At 45.5% G+C, this 21,249-nt stretch overlaps 1 protein-coding gene and 2 pseudogenes across 5 annotated transcripts in view; 2 read left to right on the plus strand and 1 right to left on the minus strand.

The window, feature by feature from the left end:
* ARHGEF28 (Rho guanine nucleotide exchange factor 28) overlaps nt 1-21,249 on the minus strand; it is a 346,403-nt gene that overhangs the window by 288,174 nt on the left and 36,980 nt on the right. The gene's annotated exons all lie outside the window — the stretch shown is intronic.
* LOC138421953 (synaptopodin 2-like protein pseudogene) lies at nt 8,519-11,312 on the plus strand (annotated as a pseudogene).
* Nucleotides 13,568-13,972, plus strand: LOC138929769 (enhancer of rudimentary homolog pseudogene; annotated as a pseudogene).

Raw genomic sequence — 21,249 nt, forward strand, 5'->3', positions numbered from 1 at the left:
ACTTGCTTGTATTTCACAGGATGTATCTGCACACAGAGTGATTAAGCCCTCAAAAAGCCTTTTTATACATCAATGGAACATTCCCTTTACCAGCTCACTTTTACTATTAATCTGTTTAGTGTATCCTTCATAGTCAATGCAAAGCTCACTCACTCAAGCATCGTGGGCAAGTTCCATCTTATCAGGGCGTCAATGTCCTTATTAGCAACACAGCTCTAAAGCTCCTCTCTCATGTCAAAGTCAATTCACTGCACAACACTATGCAGGCTGTCATGGGAGGGATAATAAAATATATACCATATACATATAATACTGTCCCTAGCATGGATGAGCTAACAACCTGGCCAGGATAAGATCTATAGCCATGAAAAGTTGAGGGTAAAGAGTAATACCCCTGAGCTGGCGGAACACGATAGTCTAGGACGCACATGAAGTGATAAATGAGTTACATTGATAGAACAAGAGAAAGGAGGATTCAGCATGAAGACAGACCCGGATTCATGATATTTTTATGAAACACTGAGGAATTAGATAAATTAGAGTAACAGGTCTGGAAACCAGAGGAAGTAAAGGTCACTGGCCTCTTACGTTAACACACAATTCATCCCTAAAACAACACATACTAAATCTGCAACGAGGACTTCCCTGGTGGTCCAGTGGTTAAGAACATGCCTGCCAGTGCAAGGGACATGGGTTCAATTCCTGGTCCAGGAAGATTCAACGTGCTGCAGGGCAACTGAGCCCGCATGCCCTAGAGCCTGCGCTCTGCAACAAGAGCAGCCACGGTAATGAGAAGCCCGCATCTCTACAACTAGAGTAGCCCCACTCGCCACAACTAGAGAAAAGCCCGCGCAGCAACGGATGACCCAGCGCGGCCAACATTTTAAATAAATAAACGAAAATCTTCAACAAAAGTGAACAACAGACTTCCAGGGGGCGAGACTGCTGTGCCAAAGACCTAACAACATTCCTAATTTCATGTTCGCTTTGAGTCAGAATGTAAACAAAATATACTCCAGTTTTTCTGACAATGAGCTTTTTACTTTTCCATCTTAATGGAATGCATGATCAAGTTTAATACAACTAACTGATGCTGACAATTCTCTGCTTGGGCACAGACAGTGATCATATCAAATTTATCAACCCTTGCTTCACTACCAGCATCTCATTTCTATTTTCTTATTTTGCACTCATCCTTATAAAACAAGGAAATGGAGCAAGAAAAATAAGTCACATACTGTAAAGAGTCATGCTATTAAAACTGAACTGGCAGGTGGGACGTGCCCACAAGCTCACTCGCTTGCTGATGCCTTAAAGCTCAAATTCAATACAAGAAAGACTGTTTTCTTGGCAGAGCTGTTCAGCCCAAGAAGTTTAAAGCAGCAATCTGGCAATGTATCCCAGAGTAGTCAAGAAAAATATTACTGAGAAAGAGGCATTTGAGTTAGGTCCTCAACAGAATAAAGCCTGGCTAATACAGCTTTCTCTTATTTTGTAAATTATAGAGTTTCTCCACTTTTTACTTCAACAAAAGAAAAGTAACTCTCCCCAGAGTCTTCTGCAGGATTATTGCAAATTAAGTGGATTCATACGACTTATAGTTCATTGATGAACCTTATAGAGTCTGTGAACACCAAAAATTTAGGTATGAAATTTTGTGTGATGTGCATTTTTCTGACAAGAGTTTACAGCTTTCAGATTCTCAAGGGACTACTGGACATTAAAGACTAAGACCTTTTTTTTTTTTTTTATCATGCTAGACATCAAAATTAAAAAGTGTTCCTCTGTGAAAGCCCAAGTGAGGGAGATCAAAAGGCATGCTACAGACTGGGAGAAAATACCCAACAAAGGACTAGTATCTAGAATATATTAAGAACGCTCAAACAGTCCAGTTAGAAAATGGACAAAAGACATGGACACTTCACTGAAGAGGATATTTGCATGGCAAATCAGGTCATGGGAAGATGTTCAACATCATTAACCACTTTAGAAATGCAAATTGAAACCACCATGGATATTAACTGGATTTACTGTGGTGATCAATTCGTAATACAATCAGTCTTCTATATCCGCAGATGTGGAACCTGAAGATACAAAGGGCTGGCTGCACTATACCATTTCATGCAAGGGACCTGAACATCCACAGATCTGAGTGTCCACCAGTGGGCCTGGAACCAGTCCTCCATGAGTACCGAGGGATAACTATATAGATGTAAGGAATGATTGTGTTTTATACCTGAGACAAATACTATGTTCTAGGTCAATTAATTCAGAAAGAGAACTTTGGTTCATGTATTGGAATGCTACACAGCTGTTTTATCTACTATAGAAAGAAATACTTAATGCCTTGGAAAGATGTTCACTCCAAGTTAAATTTAAAATGAAAGTTATTTAAAACATATTGTATAAACCCATTTTTGGAAAATATATGTACACAATATGTACAAAAGATATTAGAAGGCTATAAATGTGAAAAAAACACACACATAATGAAATATCAATATACCATTCAAATTGCTATAACAAAAAACAGTGGCATAACCAAATCTTGGAAAGGATGCAGAGATACTAATCACTTACATATTGCTGGTAAGAATGCAAAATAATATAGCTATTCTGGAAAACAGTTGGGCCAATCTCTTAAAAACTAAATACACGTTGCCACCAGTAATTCCACTAACGGGTATTTCCCCCACGCCCAGAGAAATAGAACTTTATGTTCACACAAAAACCTGTATATTATTGGTCACAGCCTTACCTATAACAGCCAAAAACTAGAATCAGCCCAGACGTCTCCAACAGTTGAATGCTGAAGACAGCACAGTCTGCTGTCTGCGTGCATACTGACATGTGTACATGCCCAAGTCAGCAATATATACTACTCAGAAATTAAAAGGAACAAACTATTTACACAACACGGATCTTTAGGAAATTGTGCTGATCAATAGGAGCCAGTCCCAAAAGGTCACAGACCATAATCCCACATATGATAACATTTTTAAATGAGAAAAATTAATGGACAACAGACTAGTGGTGGCCAGAAGTGGAATACAGAATTGGGAGGGTAAGGAGGGAAGGCGGTCATGATTACACAAGGGCGGCATGAGGGATCCTAGCAGTTTCAGAACCATTCAGTGTCTTGTCTGTGGCGGTGAATGCACGAACGTACACAGGTAACAAAAAAGGATGCTGAAATTTAAGACCACAGAGACTAGTAAATATAAGTAAAACTGGGAAACCTGAATAAGATGAGTACATTGTATCACGGTCAATATCAATTTATCTTAGTAGTAGTAGTAGTTAGATGCTCAGTCATGTCTGACTCTTTGCGACCCCACAGACTGTAGCTCACCAGGCTGCTCTGTCCAAGGGATTCTCCAGGCAAGAATACTGGAGTGGATTACCATTCCCTTCTCCAGAGGATCTTCCCGAGTCAGGGATCAAACCCAGGTCTCCTACATTGCAGGCAGATTCATTACCATTTGAGCTGTAGGGCAATTGAGCTTATTATAGTTTTACAAAATATTACCATTGGGCAGAGAGTATAAAGTTTCTCCACAGTGTTTCCCGGGCACTCAGCAGTAAAGAATCTGCCTGCAATGCAGGAGACGTGGGTTAGATCCCTGAGTGAGGAAGATCTCCTCAAGAAGGAAATGGCCACCTGCTCCAATATTCTTGCCTGGGAAATCCCATGGACAGAGGAGTCTGGCGGGCTACAGTCCATGGGGTCGCAAAAGAGTCAGACACAACTTAGCAACTAAACAACAACTAATAGTATTTCTTATAACTGAACACGACTGTACAATTATCTCAATAAAATGGTCAATTTGAAAAGCCATGTTAGAATTTATGTATCCTAATCAATTTTCTCTTTTGCAGTGGCAACCATAGGTGGTCCACTGCCCCTCACCTCTCGCCCTTATTTTCCAATGATATCACTACTGCTTAAAATATTTTTAGGATTCTTTCTCAGCCTGTGACATGTTTTGATTATTCTGTGTGACAGCTTTAAGAATAAATTTCAAATTTTAAAATGTCAAAAGAAATTCAGAACTATGTTAGAGAAGAAACATAAGTGAACAAACTAGGAAATACTATTTATGGGCAAGAAACAAAGTAACTAAGTCATGAAACTGGCTCTCTTTTGTGGAGTCACGGGCTTAGTTTAAGCTTGTGAGATCCAAGATTAAAAAACCACATACTTCTGATTGAAAATCCCTTCTAGAGGCAATGCGAAGCCAAAAAAGTATCTGAAGTGAGGCAGTAACTTACCTAAGGTCGTCTTGTCACAGAGTTGACCCAAAGACTGCTAAATAGACTACAGAGACAAAATAAAGTAGCTGGGGGAATAGGCACATGGAAAATTCTCCCGATAACTTAGGGCATGTCTACTGAGATGTCAACAAATCCAACCAGAGGTGGAAGGCACCACCTCCCCCACGGCTCTCATCTGCATTTCAGACAGCAAACCGTGGCTTTGCACCACCCTCATCCACCTCCCCATTCCCAACTAGGCTTTATACAGTCTTTGCAGGAACAAAAAGGTACTCTCCACCTACTAACCACAAAAATTAAATTCTTAAACCAGAATAGCTAGACTACTGCACCCAATTCTAAACTATAAGACTAGTGGAACAAATGAGTAAAGCCTGGAGAAATTCTCAAATGATGCTTTCACATTTAGAAATATGACCTTAATGATTAAAAGCGATGAAGCTTAACCTCAGAGAAACAGCTAGTTTCTAAATGTTTCATTTAGTTTAGCACATTTACTCGGAACTTCCTATATATGCTTAGTACTCGTAAAAAAAAAAAAAGTATAAATGTCTCCCTTCAACTGTCTATCAATCTATTTGAAAAGAAAGGGTATACTGATATGAAACAGGCAAATAAGCTAGAGGAACAGATAACTTAACTATATACCAAGGAAAACACAACCATTCACTTTCTCTATAAATACTGTTAGGTAGTTAGAATAGGAAAAAGGGGTCCAAAATGGCGGTGGCTAAAAGATAAGGAAGAGAAAAGCCCCCGAAAATAGAACAAAGGAAGGTCCGACTGGAGTGAGGACCTCAGGGAGAATAAACAACACTCCTGGCTAACCCAATTTACATAGGGCAGGCCCAGGGGGGAAAAAAAGAAACATAAAAAGAGGAGCCAAAGGGCTGGGGTGCTCTCTCTCTCTCTCCCCCCTCCTCCTCACGCGCTGCGGTGCTCTTCTCTTCGCATCTTTGGGTCGACATGCCCTCACGCCTCGAGGATGGATTTTCCTGTTATTATCTAAATAAAATAGAGCTGTAACATAGAGCTGAAACACTGATCTGTCTAAGAGCTATAACACAGTCCGTTCGAGACCTGAGAGCTATAACATGCTCCGTCCAAGACCTGAGAGCTGCGACACACCGAGGGCTTTAATGTCCATCACTCCAAATCTTTGTTGTGACGAGACAAAGAACCAAGGAGCATACACTCGCCTGACAATACTTATTGCGTGTCTATTATATCCTAGGTACTGGGGATGCAGGGATGAGTTCTTCCTAGAGAAACTGCCAGCCCAGTGAGAAAACGGAAAACAATGAGAATATAAAATGTGTGGAATTCTGCGAATCCAGGGGAGATGGAAACACTCAAATCAGTCAGTAGCCGAGGTAGCAGGCATGGTTCCCCAAGGAGATAAGGCCTAAGCTAAGTCTTAAAGAATACATACAACTGCTTTTTACTAGGGGCATTCCTACTTAGAAACGCATTTGGAAATGAGGGCAGAGCATGTCTGGTTCTTACATGACTGAGTTGGTGGGGCAGGGGAGGAGCAGAAGAGGGAAGGGAACAGCTCCTGGCATTCAGCATCAGGAACCGTGCATGCTGAGCGTTCAATAATACTGGATTGATTCTGCTCAAAGAACTGTCCCACCCAAATGCCAACAGCAACCCTTGTTGAAAATCACTGATGTTCACCAGGTAGACCGTGAAACGGGAGGACATTCCAAGTAGAAGAAATAGGAGTAACTACATGGAAGCATTCAAGAAAGGGTTATTCATGGAGCTACAAACACCTCCAGGACTACTGAAAGTGTGCATAGGGTAGTCGTGGGAGAGAAAGATGGAAAATTTTTCCAGGCCCCAGTGTTACATCATACTAAGTAATATGAACTTAAAGCCAGTTAGTGGCTTTAGGCAACAGAGGCAAGCAACCCAAATTGCGTGTTAGAGAGATCACTGTGACACAGGGCTAAGATAAACTGAAAAGAGAGAGACCAAAGTCAGGCACGTCAACCAAGAGACCATTGCTATTGTTTAGGTGAAAGACAGTGAGAGCCTGATTCAAAGCAACGTTTTAGGGAGGACAAAGAAATGTGAGAGATTAAAGAACAAAATGAAGAGGCCTTGGTGCTTAACTAGATGTAGGGCATAAGGACCAGGAGGAGCGAATCTACAGTAACTCCTTGGTTCCCGGCTTGGACAATGCGGACGACAGTACCACTGGCCAAGAAGGGGAAAGTGGAAGGGGAGGCAGACAGATGACTTGGAAAGAAATAAAAACGAGTTCCGGCCATTACGAGCTTGAGATGTGATGACTGGTGTCCAAGACAGGTCAAAAGCAGGGACCTGGAGTTCAAGAAAGAGGTCTGGGCTGGAGAGAAAGATTTTGATAATACAGCAACAGTAATTAAAGTCATTTGGGAGTAAATGAGATGGAGTAAGGGAATGGATACACACAAACTCAAAAAGGGCTTAGAACAGAAACTTGGAAAACTCCAAGAGAAAGGCAGAGGAAGCAGAGCTCACAAAAGGCACTGAGGAACAGAGAAACAGGGCTGACATTTACGGAGCACTATTTATTGTATTAGCCAATTTTCATCCAGTCCTCACAAACATATAGAGTACCTTCCACTACTGTCCCCATTTTACAGATGGGAAAAGTAAGGCATAGAGAGGTTAAACACTTTGCTCAAAGGCACACAACAATTAAATGGTAGGATGGAAATTTAAAACCAAGCAGTCTTGTTCCAGATTCCACACTCCCAACCATCTATTACCATGTTAGAAATTTAGAAGGGGGCGGCTGCTGCTGCTGCTGCTAAGTCATGTCCAACTCTGTGCGACCCCATAGACGACAGCCCACCAGGCTCCCCCGTCCCTGGGATTCTCTAGGCAAGAACACTGAAGTGGGTTGCCATTTCTTTCTCCAATGCACGAAAGTGAAAAGTGAGAGTGAAGTCACTCAGTCATGCCGGACTCTTAGCAACCCCATGGACTGCAGCCCACCAGGCTCCTCCGTCCACGTTAGAAATTTAGAAGGGCACGAATGTGACAAAATCCAAGAGAAATGAACAAAGGAGCAAAAGCTGCGAAGCAAAGCAAGATAAGAACTGAGAAGGAACACTGAAGCCGTGATTGGAGAGGTCGCTGGTCTGCCTGGCCATACCCATGCTGGAAGGAGCAGCCTAATGAGAGCAGTGCAGCAGTAACCACGAGGCGAGGAGTGGAGAAAGCAACGCTAAACAGCAAATGCTTTAAGAGTTTAGGAAGATGAGAGCTTTGCAGTTGAAGTTGTCAGAAAAGACTCTGCCTGGTGTGTCTCTCAAGCTGTGTCTCAGAAAGGAGGAACAGACTGAGAACTGGTGTTCAAATGTTTTCAAAAGCCAAGTCAAAAACTGTTTTGTTACTGTGACTAACATCCAGCTATACCCCTGGGCTCCTGTGATCTGAACAAACGTGACCCACCTATGGTAAGAATAGTAACTACTGTGCACGCGCTAGTTTCTTTTCTGTGATGGCCGTCTGCGGCGGCTTCTGAGGAGTCTTATCTCCTTTTTTCTCCCCCTCTGAGATGTCGAGGTAACTTTATGGTCCCACCCCAAACCGAGATGCAATTAACTATCTTGAGTAACTCTCCTTCCAATGACATATTAGAAAGTCTTGTAGCAACTTCATGCTGACTCCTGGCCCCTTCGATTTCCGTCTTGGAGGTTCTCTCACCCATGACCGTTGCTGGTTATAAGACTTGCAGGATGGAAAACAATGTTTTTTGGTTTGGGGATTTTTAAAAATTAAGATTATTCTGATATAGTATACCTTTTATACATTTACTTCCTCTGGCCAGGCCATGTGGCTGGCAGGATGTTAGTTCCCTGACCAGGCATCCAACCCCGTGCCCCTGGCTGTGACAATGCAAGCGTTCTAATCAGTGAACCACCGGGAAATCACGGCAGCACTTGGACTTCAAAGGGCAGCAGGTTCGCGTCTAGGCAGCATGTGTTCAAGGTCTGTCCCTGCAGTTCCCTAACTTGGGTAGTTTAATCTCGGCCTCAGTTTCTTTCATTTGTAGAATGGAGAAAAGAGGAATGCCATTGTAATAACTTGTTGAGAGGGTGGAATTAAGTCACACAGATTGCCTGGCACCATAGTCGGACGACTGACCTGCACGTCAGGACCGCAATGGACCTTCACCAGTTTCCTCTGGCTTCGCCCTGCCCAGGCATAGTTCACCATCTTTCCGGTCCTAACGTATGTGCTCATGCATAGGAAAATCTGAAGATGGAGCTGGGCGGGCAGAGGAGGACGCCAAGAGAGGGATCAGCTTTTGGCCACCAGTGGGGTCTCCTGCACCAGCCTCTCTCATGCCAGTGCCACAAGCCTCGTCGATGTATCAGGGAGTCAGCTTGTCCTCACTGCGCGGCGGGTAGAGGATGAGGGGCCTGTGCGACCGCCACCCCTGGGTGAGCTTCAGGCACTGTGACCCATGTCTCCAGAGTCCGGAGCACCCAGGAGCTCCAGTTCCCCACCTCTCCAGCCCGGGCGCCTCCTCTCGCCCCCTGACAGTGAGGCTTACTAAGGAGAGACAGACAGTGATGCTGACGGCCCAGCCACTCAGGAAAAGCCCCAGCGACCCCGCTGCCGAGGCCCCACAAGGCCCACCCTTCCAGGAGCCCCACCAGATGAGGTCTACCTGTCTTGACAGCCCCGCAGAGCCAGCACCTGCTGTCCTTGGCCCTCCCAGCCAGGGTGACAGTCGTGTGAGCTCCCCATCTTGGGAGGATGGGACAACTCTTCAGCCACCCCCTGCCAAGCCCCTGCTGTTGCCCCATGGCCCCCTCCGGCCTGGCCCTCGTCTCACCCCTATGGTGGGGCCTGTTCCCCACCCAATGGCAGAAGATCTTACCACCACCTATACCCAGAAGGCCAAACAACCCAAGCTACAAAGGGCAGAGTCTCCAAGAGAGGAGTGTGAAGGAGGCCAAGACCAAATGCGGGACGATTGCCTCCCTGCTCTCCGCAGCCCCCAACCTCCACTCCAAGGGGGTACTGATGTTTAAGAAACGTTGGCAGAGAGACAAGAAGTACCCCCTAGTGAGCTTTGGGGCTGCTGCTGGGACCAGTGCTGAGGAGGAGGACGGCTTGCCTCCAACCAGTGAGTCCGAGCTGGACAAAGAGGCTTTCTCCTACGCCCGCAGCCTCACCAACCAATCCGACTGGGACAGCCCCTACCTGGACACGGAGCTACCAGGCCGAGCTCAGGCACAGCAGAGGGCCGGGGGCTGGGAGGGCAGCCGAGTGAGGCCTCCGGGCGAGGGGCCAGCTCTGAACAGCAGCGCCAGTGCACAGCCTCCATCACCTAGCAGCTAGCCCGGGAAGGTCCAGCGGCCACGCTCAATGGGCAGGGCCTGCAGTCTCCACCTCGGCCACAAAGCGCTCCGCCAGAGGCGGCTCTGCTCCCATCCAGCCCCTGTAGCCAGCCCCCAGACCTTTCCTCCCTGGCTGTGGAACCTCTACCTCAGCTCCAAGCATCTTTAACCGCTCAGCTAGGCCCTTTACTCCCGGTTTACAAGGGCAGCGGTCAGGTACCACCCCGGTTATTTTCCGGCCCCTAGTTCCCAAGAGTGCAAATGAGAGCCTGGGAGGCCTCAGCGCCGCCCCACTGCCTTTCCTGTCTCCTCCGCAGGTTACCTTTCCTGTGCCCAGCTTCACTTCAGGGGTTCCCAGCCACGTGCCAGTCCCCGCTTCCCCCAGCACCCCACGCCCCTCCGGCCCCGTGACGGCCACCAGCTCCCTATACATCCCAGCCCCTAATCGTCCTGTTACACCAGGCGGAGCCCCAGAGACACCGACCCCGCTAGCCATGACCTCCACCACTTCTATCTTTGTCATCACCTCTGCGACCTGCTGCGCACCCAGAAGCGCCTACCCCTAGCTCCGCGGCCCCTGAGCCCCTAGCACCCAGGAGCAACACATCTCCGTGCCAGCTGCTCGCACGGGCATCCTCCAAGAGGCCCGGCGTCGGGGAACCCGAAAGCAGATGTTCCGCTCAGGAAATGAGGAGATGAAGAACTCGCCCAACCCCGAGCTGCTATCGTTGGTGCAAAACCTGGATGAAAAACCCTGGGTTGGGGGCGCAGAATCTGGTCCAGAAGAGGATGCTCTGAGCCTCGGGGCTGAAGTCTGCAACTTCATGCAGCCACCAGGGGGCAGGAGTTACAAGACGCTGCCTCACATGACAGCTAAAACCCCGCCTCCAATGGCTCCCAAGATCCCACCCCATACGACTCCTAAGACTCCACCCCCAGTGGCTCCTAAGCCTCCTTCTCGAGGATTCCTTGATGGGTTAGTGAACGGGGCAGCCGCTTCTGCTGAAATCCCTGAAACACCAAGGCTTCAGGGGAGGGGAGGGGAGCTGTTTGCCATACCTCAGAGCTGAGCGGACAGGTATATGGTGGAAGCTCCACTTGGTCCTGGCCTTGGCCCTAGGCCCAGAAACCCTTCTCCTACCCCCTCACTGCCTTCTTCCTGGAAATATTCACCCAATATACGTGCTCCACCTCCTATTGCTCTCACCCTTTTTCCCAAGCTGCCCAAACTCTCCCTAGTAAGACCCAATCCCAAGGGCCTCAGGAGCCCCTAAGCAGGGCATCAAGGCTCTGGATTTCATGCGGCACCAGCCCTACCAACTTAAAACTGCCATGTTCTGTTTTGATGAGGTTCCCCCGACTCCTGGACCCAACTCCTCAGGGCCTCCCAAAACTGCCAGAGTCCAGGAGATCCGCGGATTTTCAACTCCAGTGCCCCAGCCCACTGCGGAACCCCTGACCCCCACTGTGCTTGCCCCCAGAGCAGCCAGGACATTGGATGAGCCCATCTCGAGGACAGAGCTGGCCTCAGGCCCTGTCCTTCACCCATCCCCTCCTCCAGAGTCTCCCAGGGGTCTTGGGACCTCCCCCAGCTCCTGTGGCTTCCAAGTAGCCAGGCCCCGGTTCTCAGCTACCAGAACAGGATGGCAGGCTCATGTGCGGAGGCTTGGGGCAGGCCACCACTGAACAGGGCACAGCTTCCAGGCCCAAGGGGAGGTGGAACATCCAGTTCCTAAAATTGCTTCTCCTTCCCAACACTCTCCCTGCCCCACTCCCCCCCACCCAAGCAGGCTAAATTCCCCCTGCCAGAGATAGTTTTGGAGTTGGTGTCCTGTTCCCCAGCTTCCTCCTGGCTCCCAACCTCCCTGCTGCCTTCCGGCTTACTCTCTCTGCTTCGGTGTCTGTGCTTCTCCTTGTAGTTCCTTGCCTGGATCTCCGTCTTTAGGTCTCTTCACCTACACTCCTGTGCTGGTCTCTATTTCTCTACATTTGTGCCTTTTTCTATGGGCCTTGTTTTAACATTCAATGAGAAACACAGTGGGAAGTTACTACCAAGACCTCAGGCAAGAAGCTCACCACCAGACAGGCAGCAAAGGGACTGAACTGACCCCGATTTGCATTAAGTCGCTCGCTGCTCCTCACTCTTTCCCAGCTCGGCTGGTATGTTCCTAGGCATGTGTCTATCTGTGAATGTGTCTGTATGTGCAAGTGTGCGCATGAACACAGATGTGCTCTTCTGTCTGAGGCAAGACTAAGAGGAGCAGTCTAAATAAAGACCCAATCTGGGTCTCACCTTTGCCCTGATTAAGAAAGAAAAAAAGAAGAACTACAAATTTCTATCACATATACAATTAGGATGTTAAATCAGCAGTGGAGATTCAAGATTAAAACAGAAAAGAACTTTCCTACAGATTAAATATTAAAACAGTGCAATGAGTTACCAAAAAAATCTTCAACTAACAAATTAAATATTAAATACATTGTCCTGAATATTACTAAAGACAAAGAGAAATATAAGATCCCACTCTCGAGACATTTGCAGAGAGACAAGTTCAAACACATGAGGAGTTCAGCAGCAATTTAAGAGCTTAAACAATAATTCAATAATAATACATAATTGTGGGCTTCCCTGGTGGTTCAGTGGTTAAAAAATAAAAAATCCACCTGCCAATGCGGATTCAATTGGACCAGAGACACGGGTTCGATCCCTGGTCCAGGAAGATCCCACATGCCATAGGGCAACTAAGCACATGGGCCACAACTACTGAGCCCGTACTCTGGAGCTTGGGAGCCATGACTACTGAGCCCACACGCCCTAGAGCCCAAGCTCTTCAACAAGAGAAGCCACCACAATGAGCAGCCAGTGCTCAGCATCTAGAGCGTAGCCCCTGCTCACTGCAACCAGAGAAAGCACTCAGAGCAATGAAGAATCCGCACAGAGCCAAAAATACGTAATTTTAAATAATAGTAGTACACAACTGTGTAGAGCTCATGAGGGACTGCAGTGAGGTCAGGGGGAATGAGGACTCAGAGGGGCCATGGTCTTTGGAAATTAGAAGGTTATGGGGAATCACCTTTACTGCAGTGAAGAGGAAAATGAAGGGGCTTTTGTTAGATAATTTGGTCTTTTCATGTTGGTGGGGACCTGTGCATACTTACAAGGAAAGGGGAAAGAGGAGAATGTTCGAAGTGCTGATGAGAATAGACCTTGGCTGTTGGCACCCAGTGACCAAGCATGTTAAATGTCCCAAAACGGGAACAGTCCTGCATCCTGAAGAAACGTGCCATGTTCTTCTTAGAAATCTGGGCAGATTTCCATTCTGCTTCCGATGGCTCGGATGTGCCTTTTCTTCAAAAGACAGCCTGCTGCTGCTGCTAAGTCGCTTCAGTCATGTCCGACTCTGTGCGACCCCATAGACGGCGGCCCACCAGGCTCCCCCGTCCCTGGGATTCTCCAAGCCAAGAACACTGGAGTGGGTTGCCATTTCCTTCTCCAATGCACGAAAGTGAAAGTGAAGTCGCTCAGTCGTGTCCGACTCTTAGCGATCTCACGGACTGCAGCCTACCAGGCTCCACCGTCCATGGGATTTTCCAGGCAAGAATACTGGAGTGGGTTGTCATTGCCTTCTCCGAAAAGAGAGCCTAGCCAACTTCAAGTCTCCTCCAGAAAGGGCCTTCCTCATGGGACAGTTCCTACATTCTAGAAAGTCATACCAGTTAACTACATAACACTATCCTTGATACAATCCCCCAGGACATCAGCACATAACTTCTTTTCAGATCTACCATTAAACTTCCTAATATTTTCATTTAAATTATCATTTAATCACCCAACTCATAAGTTATATATTAATGTTGATTTTCAGCTAAAAATTAAAACAGAGGGATACGCTCATGTACGGTGGCAGAGTTGGCATCGGCTGCAGCAGGAGACTGGCTCAATGTCTCATGCCATCTTGCTGGTACAGCCTACCAAGAGGCCAGAAGGCAGAACTTACGCTGACTATGAATCTGTGAATGAGCGCATGGAAGGTGTTTGTAAAACGTATGAGAACATCTGAAGAGAATGAATCCCAACAGCCCCTCTATCACATTTGATATCAGTCAATTGTTTGATTTTACTGATGACCTGGCAGACCTCAGCTGCCTTGTTTACCAAGCTGATACCCAGACATGCCAGCCTTATAACAAAGATGGGGTTAAAGAGAAGATCTACATCCTTTGTAGACAGGCCCAACAGGCTGGGAAACAGTTGAGTTTGGAAGCATTAGGGGAATGGGGGTGGGCTTGGAACACAGGTGTGTGCAGTGTGCTGTAGTGGAAGTTTTGTTTTACAGTTACCCTGTTTCCATTCTGGCATACCCTAGCCAGAACTGAATGTATTAGATAAAATGTGATGATCTTGTTCAGTCTGAAAACCCCTTTGCCCCCTCCCTTCCTTTTTTTTACTTAAACATTTTTATGATGATTTAGATGGAAGTTGTTTTTTGTCAGTTAATATTGGTTCCAGCCCCTCAAACTGTTCATATCTGCTTTATAACATCCACTGTACTAATCCTCCTTCAAATTGGGGTGGGGAGTGGTGGCGCAGTTTAGTTACATCCTCAAGATAAAGCCTTGGTGAAAAACAAATGTTCTTTAGCTATTAAAAAAAAAATGAAAACAGAATACCAGTTTTACTTCGATTTTTCAAAAACGTGGTGAAAAGAATTTAATACTCAAATATGCATATCTTCTATTGGAGTGAATGGTTCTGTTTCATGGCATATAAGTTCCTTGTTGATAGTCCTCACCAAGGGAGACTAAAAAACAAGGCTCTGTCTTTCTGTCAACGTGAACTTGGACAAGCAGGTGGCTCTTAGGATTGGATGTGCTCCAAAACCTGCAGCGCCTGCCGTGAGGCAGGTAGAACTTGGCCCTTTCCCTCTGACTGTTTACTCAAGTCCTCAGGAAAATGAGAAGTCCCCTTTTCAGACCATGTTTTCTATGGTTCTCACATAACAATATGTTCCCTAAAGCAACACTGAGCCCATTATTCTGGAAAATGCACTGTTAGAGAGGAACTAGGAACTAAAGGCTATGCTTTGCAGAACCTGAAGCAAAGACGTAAACAGCACATCAAGGCAGGTCTTCACGTGCCATGGACTGAACCGCTCCCTACCTACTCTAGAGGTGGAAAGCGTTTGCATCAACAGAATACACGGTGTGGTGAGTGCAGGCCTGAGTGTGTGTGTCTCCCCTGCAAACTCGTATGCTGAAAACTTTACCCCAAAGATGATGGGGTTAGGAGATGGGGCCTTTAAGAGGTTCTTAGGTCATGAGCGTGGAGGCCCCATGAATGGAATGAGTGCCCATTCCCTAGCCCCTCCTGCCAGGTGAGGACACAATGAGAAGTCTGTGATCCAGAAGAGGGCCCTCACCCAACCATGCTAGCACCTGAACTTGGACCTCTAGCCTCAGAACTGTAAGAAATAAATCTATTTAATAATATCAAGGCCAAATACATGGTCATGCTTAATCACTGTTCCTCATCATCTTAGGACTTCTCATAAGGCAACTAAATTTAGTTTATCTTAGCTGCACTCCCAGCATATACACATACACATTTACTTTTCATCTCCTAGTTCTTTACATTCCTATCTTCCAGTAGGTGAAAGCTAACTAATGGAGTGATATAATCCAGGTTAATATGGTAATGATGGTCGTGGATATAAAGCCTTGATCTTCCCTACCAACAAATCATGCCTTGATTCAGAAACACTGACTCAAAGACACAAATAGAGGAAGAAAGGCAGGGCCCATAGTTTGGAGCAAGCAGGTCTATTAGCCAAATTACAGAAAATATGCCGTCCCCTGACTCAGCGCATGTGTATGTGCCCATGTGTATTACAGATCTGTCTAGCTGTGTGCCTGTAAATTTATATTACATATGTGTGGGGAAAACCTCATTTTAGATGAGAGCTGACAAAGCATTTAGTAAAGCACCGATACCATACAAAATATCCCAGGTGTGGAAGGTACCCAGTAAACTTAATCACAGCAAATGAGTGATTTATTGAAGGACAGTCTGTAATATCAGCTCCAGACCACATCCATTGCCCATCTCTGAAATGAGCTCATGCCAAGTTATGCTCTACCAATTCATTTCCCTTTTCTAACTACATTAAACTATTGGAAAGAATGACTATGGTTCTTTCCTTTTACTACCCCATCCTTAAGATATCACGTCATTCTGAACAAAGACTTCATTCCTTATTTTGAAATCAACATTTCATAACATCAACTGGTCACATATCAGGCCTTCAGAGCTCTATCTTTCTGGTTCTGCCTCCAAATCCCTCATCCATCTCTCCTCCTGTATTCTGGGTCCCATTTGTTCCCAAAAGCCAAGGGACTTTCCACCCACAGTAGTTCAGGGTCCTTGCCCTTGGAAACTCCTGCCCTACAGTAGGAAGCATACAATGAAACAGCGAATGTCATGTAATTAACATTAGAGCAAAGAGATGAACTGATTGCTAGCAGAGAACAAAAGAAAAGCACCAATCCTGCCAGAAATGGGCTGGGTACCTTTGTAAGATCAGTTGACAAGCACCTGTTCATTTAAGTGTTTAAGAAAACACACTTCCTTTCTGCCAATATGATGAGTTCAATAACCTGAGAACTCTACTGCTCAAAGCCTTTGTTTTTCATTCAGTTGCTCAGTCGTGTCCGACTCTTTGCAACCCCATGGACTGCAGCACACCAGGCCTCCCAGTCCTTCACCATCTCTGGCAATTTGCTCAAACTCATACCCATTGAGTTGGTGATGCCATCCAACCATCTCATCCTCTGTCGTCCCCTTCTCCTCCTGTTCTCAACCTTTCCCAGCATCAGGGTCTTTTCCAATGAGTCAGCTCTTTGCATCAGGGGGCCAAAGTATTGGAACTTCAGCTTCAGCATCAGTCCTTCCAATGAATATTCAGAGTTGATTTCCTTTAGCATTGACAGGTTTGATCTCCTTGAAGTCCAAGGGGATCTCAAGAATCTTCTCTAGCATCACAGTTTGAAAGCATCAATTATTCAGCCCCAGCCTTCTTTACAACCAAGATAATCACAATGGTATGATCATTCACCTAGAGCCATACATCCTGGAATGTGAAGTCAAGTGGGCCTTAGAAAGCATCACTATGAACAAAGCTAGTGGAGGTGATGGAATTCCAGTTGAGCTATTTCAAATCCTGAAAGATGATGCTGTGAAAGTGCTGCACTCAATATGCCAGCAAATTTGGAAAACTCAGCAGTGGCCACAGGACTGGAAAAGGTCAGTTTTTATTCCAATCCCAAAGAAAGGCAATGTCAAAGAATGCTCAAACTACCGCACAATTGCACTCATCTCACATGCTAGGAAAGTAACGCTCAAAATTCTCCAAGCCAGGCTTGAGCAATATGTGAACCATGAACTTCCAGATGTTCAAGCTGGTTTTAGAAAAGGCAGAGGAACCAGAGGTCAAACTGCCAACATCCGCTGGATCACAGAAAAAGCAAGAGAGTTCCAGAAAAACATCTACTTCTGCTTTATTGACTATGCCAAAGCCTTTGACTGTGTGGATCACAATAAACTATGGGAAATTCTGAAAGAGGTGGGAATAGCAGACCACCTGACCTGCCTCTTGAGAAATCTGTATGCAGGTCAGGAAGCAACAGTTAGAACTGGACATGGAACCACAAACTGGTTCCAAATAGGAAAAGGAGTACATCAAAGCTGTATATTGTCACCCTGCTTATTTAACTTCTATGCAGAGTACATCATGAGAAACGCTGGGCTGGAAGAAGCACAAGCTGGAATCAAGATTGTCGGGAGAAATATCAATAACCTCAGATATGCAGATGACACCACCCTTATGGCAGGAAACGACGAGGAACTGAAAAGCCTCTTGATGAAAGAGGAGAGTGAAAAAGTTGGCTTAAAGCTCAACATTCAGAAAACAAAGAACATGGCATCTGGTCCTATCATTTCATGGGAAATAGATGGGGAAACAGTGGAAACCGTGTCAAACTTTATTTTTGGGGGGGCTCCAAAATCACTGCAGATGATGACTGCAGCCATGAAATTAAAAGACACTTACTCCTTGGAAGGAAAGTTATGACCAAACTAGATAGCATATTGAAAAGCAGAGACATTACTTTGCCAACAAAGGTCCATCTAGTCAAGGCTATGGTTTTTCCAGTGGTCATATATGGATGTGAAAGTTGGACGGAGAGAAAGCTGAGCACTGAAGAACTGATGCTTTTGAACTGTGGTGTTAAGACTTTTGAGAGTCCCTTGGACTGCAAGGAGATCCAACCAGTCCATTCTAAAGGAGATCAGTCCTGGGTGTTCTTTGGAAGGACTGATGCGAAAGGTGAAACTCCAATAATTTGGCCACCTCATAAGAAGAGTTGACTCATTGGAAAAGACTGATGCTGGGAGGGACTGGGGGCAGCAGGAAAAGGGGACGACAGAAGATGAGATGGCTGGATGGCATCACTGACTCAATGGACATGAGTTTGGGTGAACTCCGGGAGTGGTGATGGACAGGGAGGCCTGGCACGCTGCAATTCGTGGGGTCACAAAGAGTCGGACACGACTGAGCAACTGAACTGAACTGAACTGAAGCCTTCTTTATGGTACAATTCTCACATCCGTACATGACTACTGGAAAAACCATAGCTTTGACTCAATGGATCTTTGTTAGCAAAGTGATGTCTCTGCTTTTTAATATGCTATCTAGGTTTGTCATAGCTTTTCTTCCAAGGAGCAAGAGTCTTTTAATTTCATGACTGCAGTCATCGTTTGCAGTGATTTTTGGAGCCCAAGAGAATAAAGTCTGTCACTGTTTCCATTTTTTCCTCATCTATTTGCCATGAAGCACGATCTTGGAAGGGAGCCTATTTAAGAATCACTGCAAATGCATGTTTCTTGGGAATTCTCCCAAGAACATAGTGAAGCTCTCCAAAAGTCACCAAATTAAGACTCACTGAAAAATATAGCAATAAACTGTGTTTTCACAACAGACTGTGGAAAACTCTTACAGAGGTGCGAATATCAGACCACCTTTCCTGCCTCCTGAGAAATCTGTATGCAGGTCAAGAAGCAACAGTTAGAACCAGACATAGAAAAACAGACTTGCTCCAAATTGGAAAAGGAGTACGTCAAGGTTGTATATCGTTACCCTGCTTATTTAATTTACATGCAGAGTACATCATGAGAAATGCCAGCCTGGATGAAGCACAAGCTGGAATCAAGATAGCCAGGAGAAACATCAATAACCTCAGAAATGCAGATGACACCACCCTTAAGTCAGGAAACAACGAGGCACTGAAAAGCCTCTTGATAAGTGAAAGAGTAGAGTGAAAAAGCTGGCTTAAAACTCAAACAGTCAAAAAATGAAGATCATGGCATCACCTCATGGCAAATAAATGGGAAAACAATGGGAACAGTGACAGACTTTATTTTGCTGGGCTCCAAAATCACTGCAGATGGTGACTGCAGCCGTGAAATTAAAAAATGCTTGCTCCTTGGAAGAAAAGCTATGACCAACCTAGCGACAGTATTAAAAAGCTGAGACATTACTTTGCTGACAAAGGTCCGTCTAGTCAAAGCCGTGGTTTTTCCAGTAGTTATGTACAGATGTGACAGCTGGACCATAAAAAAATTTGAGATCCAAAGAACTGATGCTTTTGAACTGTGGTGTTGGAGAAGACAGTCCCTTGGACTTCAAGGAGATCAAATCAGTCAATCCAAAAGGAAATCAGTCTTGAATATTCACTGGAAGGACTGATGCTGAAACTCCAGTACTTTGGCCACCTGATGGGAAGAACTGACTCACTGGAAAAGACCCTGATGCTGGGCAAGATTGAAGGCAGGAGGAGAAGGGAACAACAGAGGATGAGATCATTGGATGGCATCAGCAACTCGATGGACATGTGTTGAGCAAGCTCCAGGAGTTGGTGATGGACAGGGAAGCCAGGCATGCTGCAGTACATGGGGTTGCAAAGAATCAGACACAACTGAGTAACTGAACTGAACTGAACTGAAAAACATAGAGATGACATAGCAAGAATGTTTGCCCTGAAGAGTTTGACTGGTCTCAGCTCTGAAGATTGAGTTTAAATGGCCTTTGAACGTAATCAGTAAACTAGAATTTGAATCTTAAGGGGTTATACAGAATATACAGTATAGCAGAAAGCTAGAGGAGAAAGATACGAAAGATGTTAAGAAACGTGAAATATATGATGAAAAGGTTCAACATACTTTTTATAGGAATTTCAGACTGAGATAAAAGAGAATATTTGAAGAGGTGATTTTGAAGAACTCTTATTACTAGGGTAGTACTGACACTCAGGTACTCAGTAAACTGCAGGGTCCTCCCTCCCCTCCTATGCCCAATGACTGCCCCTTTACAATCTAACAATTATCTCAGCACTTGTCGCTGTTTCATGTGCTTATTCCCCACTAAATTATTCTCTTTCGTCCTCTGCTGTGTTCCATTGCTGTTACCGTTGTTTGGTCGCTAAATCATGTCCGGCTCTTTTGCGACCCCTCCGAACTGTAGCCCACAAGACTCCTCTGTCCATGGGATTCTCCAGGCAAGAATACTGGGGTGAGTTACCATTTTCTACTCCAGGGATCAGACCCATGTCTCCTGCATTGGCAGGTGGATTCTTTACCACTGAGCAACCTGGGAAGCGTTTTTTCCTATAAATAAATGTATCCAATGGCACCCCACTCCAGCACTCTTGCCTGGAAAATCCCATGGATGGAGGAGCCTGGTGGGCTGCAGTCCATGGGGTCGCCAAGAGTCGGACACGACTGAGCGACATCCCTTTCACTTTTCACTTTCATGCATTGGAGAAGGAAATGGCAACCCACTCCAGTGTTCTTGCCTGGAGAATCCCAGGAACGAGGGAGGCTGGTGGGCTGCCATCTATGGGGTCACACAGAGTCGGACACGACTGAAGCCACTTAGCAGCAGTAGCAGCAGTGTAAAAATTCCCTGATAGATCAGTTGGTAAAGAATCCACCTGCAATGCCGGAGACCCCGGTTTGATTCCTGGGTTGGGAAGATCCGCTGGAGAAGGGATAGGCTACCAATTTCAGGATTCTTGGACTTCCCTTGTGGCTCAGCTGGTAAAGAATCTGCCTGCAATGCGAGTGACCTGGGTTCAATCCCTGGGTTGGAAAGATCCCCTGGAGAAAGGAAAGGCTACCAACTCCATCAATTCTGGTCTGGAGAATTCCACAGACTGTATAGTCCATGGGGTCCCAAAGAGCTGGACATGACTGAGTGACTTCCACTAATGTAAAATTTGGCTGACCACAAGAGTTACAAATTTTACAAAAATATTTTTAGCTTCTTTCTGAAGAATTAGTTCAGTAAAATCCATACCCTTTCAAAAACAGGAGGAAAAGATGCACTATAATTTTAAAAGAATATTACACTTAAATATATTGTCTTTTAATGATTGGAGTCCCTACTGAGACCTAATGAGAAGTATCTTCATATACATAAAAGTTCCTGAACTAAATCAGGCTACATATTTCATTACATTCAATTATGGATGGACTCACATGCCCATAAAACATCCACCATCTGTGTTCTGT

This window comes from Ovis canadensis, chromosome 16 (genome assembly GCF_042477335.2).
Source record: "Ovis canadensis isolate MfBH-ARS-UI-01 breed Bighorn chromosome 16, ARS-UI_OviCan_v2, whole genome shotgun sequence".
Classification (NCBI taxonomy): domain Eukaryota; kingdom Metazoa; phylum Chordata; class Mammalia; order Artiodactyla; family Bovidae; genus Ovis; species Ovis canadensis.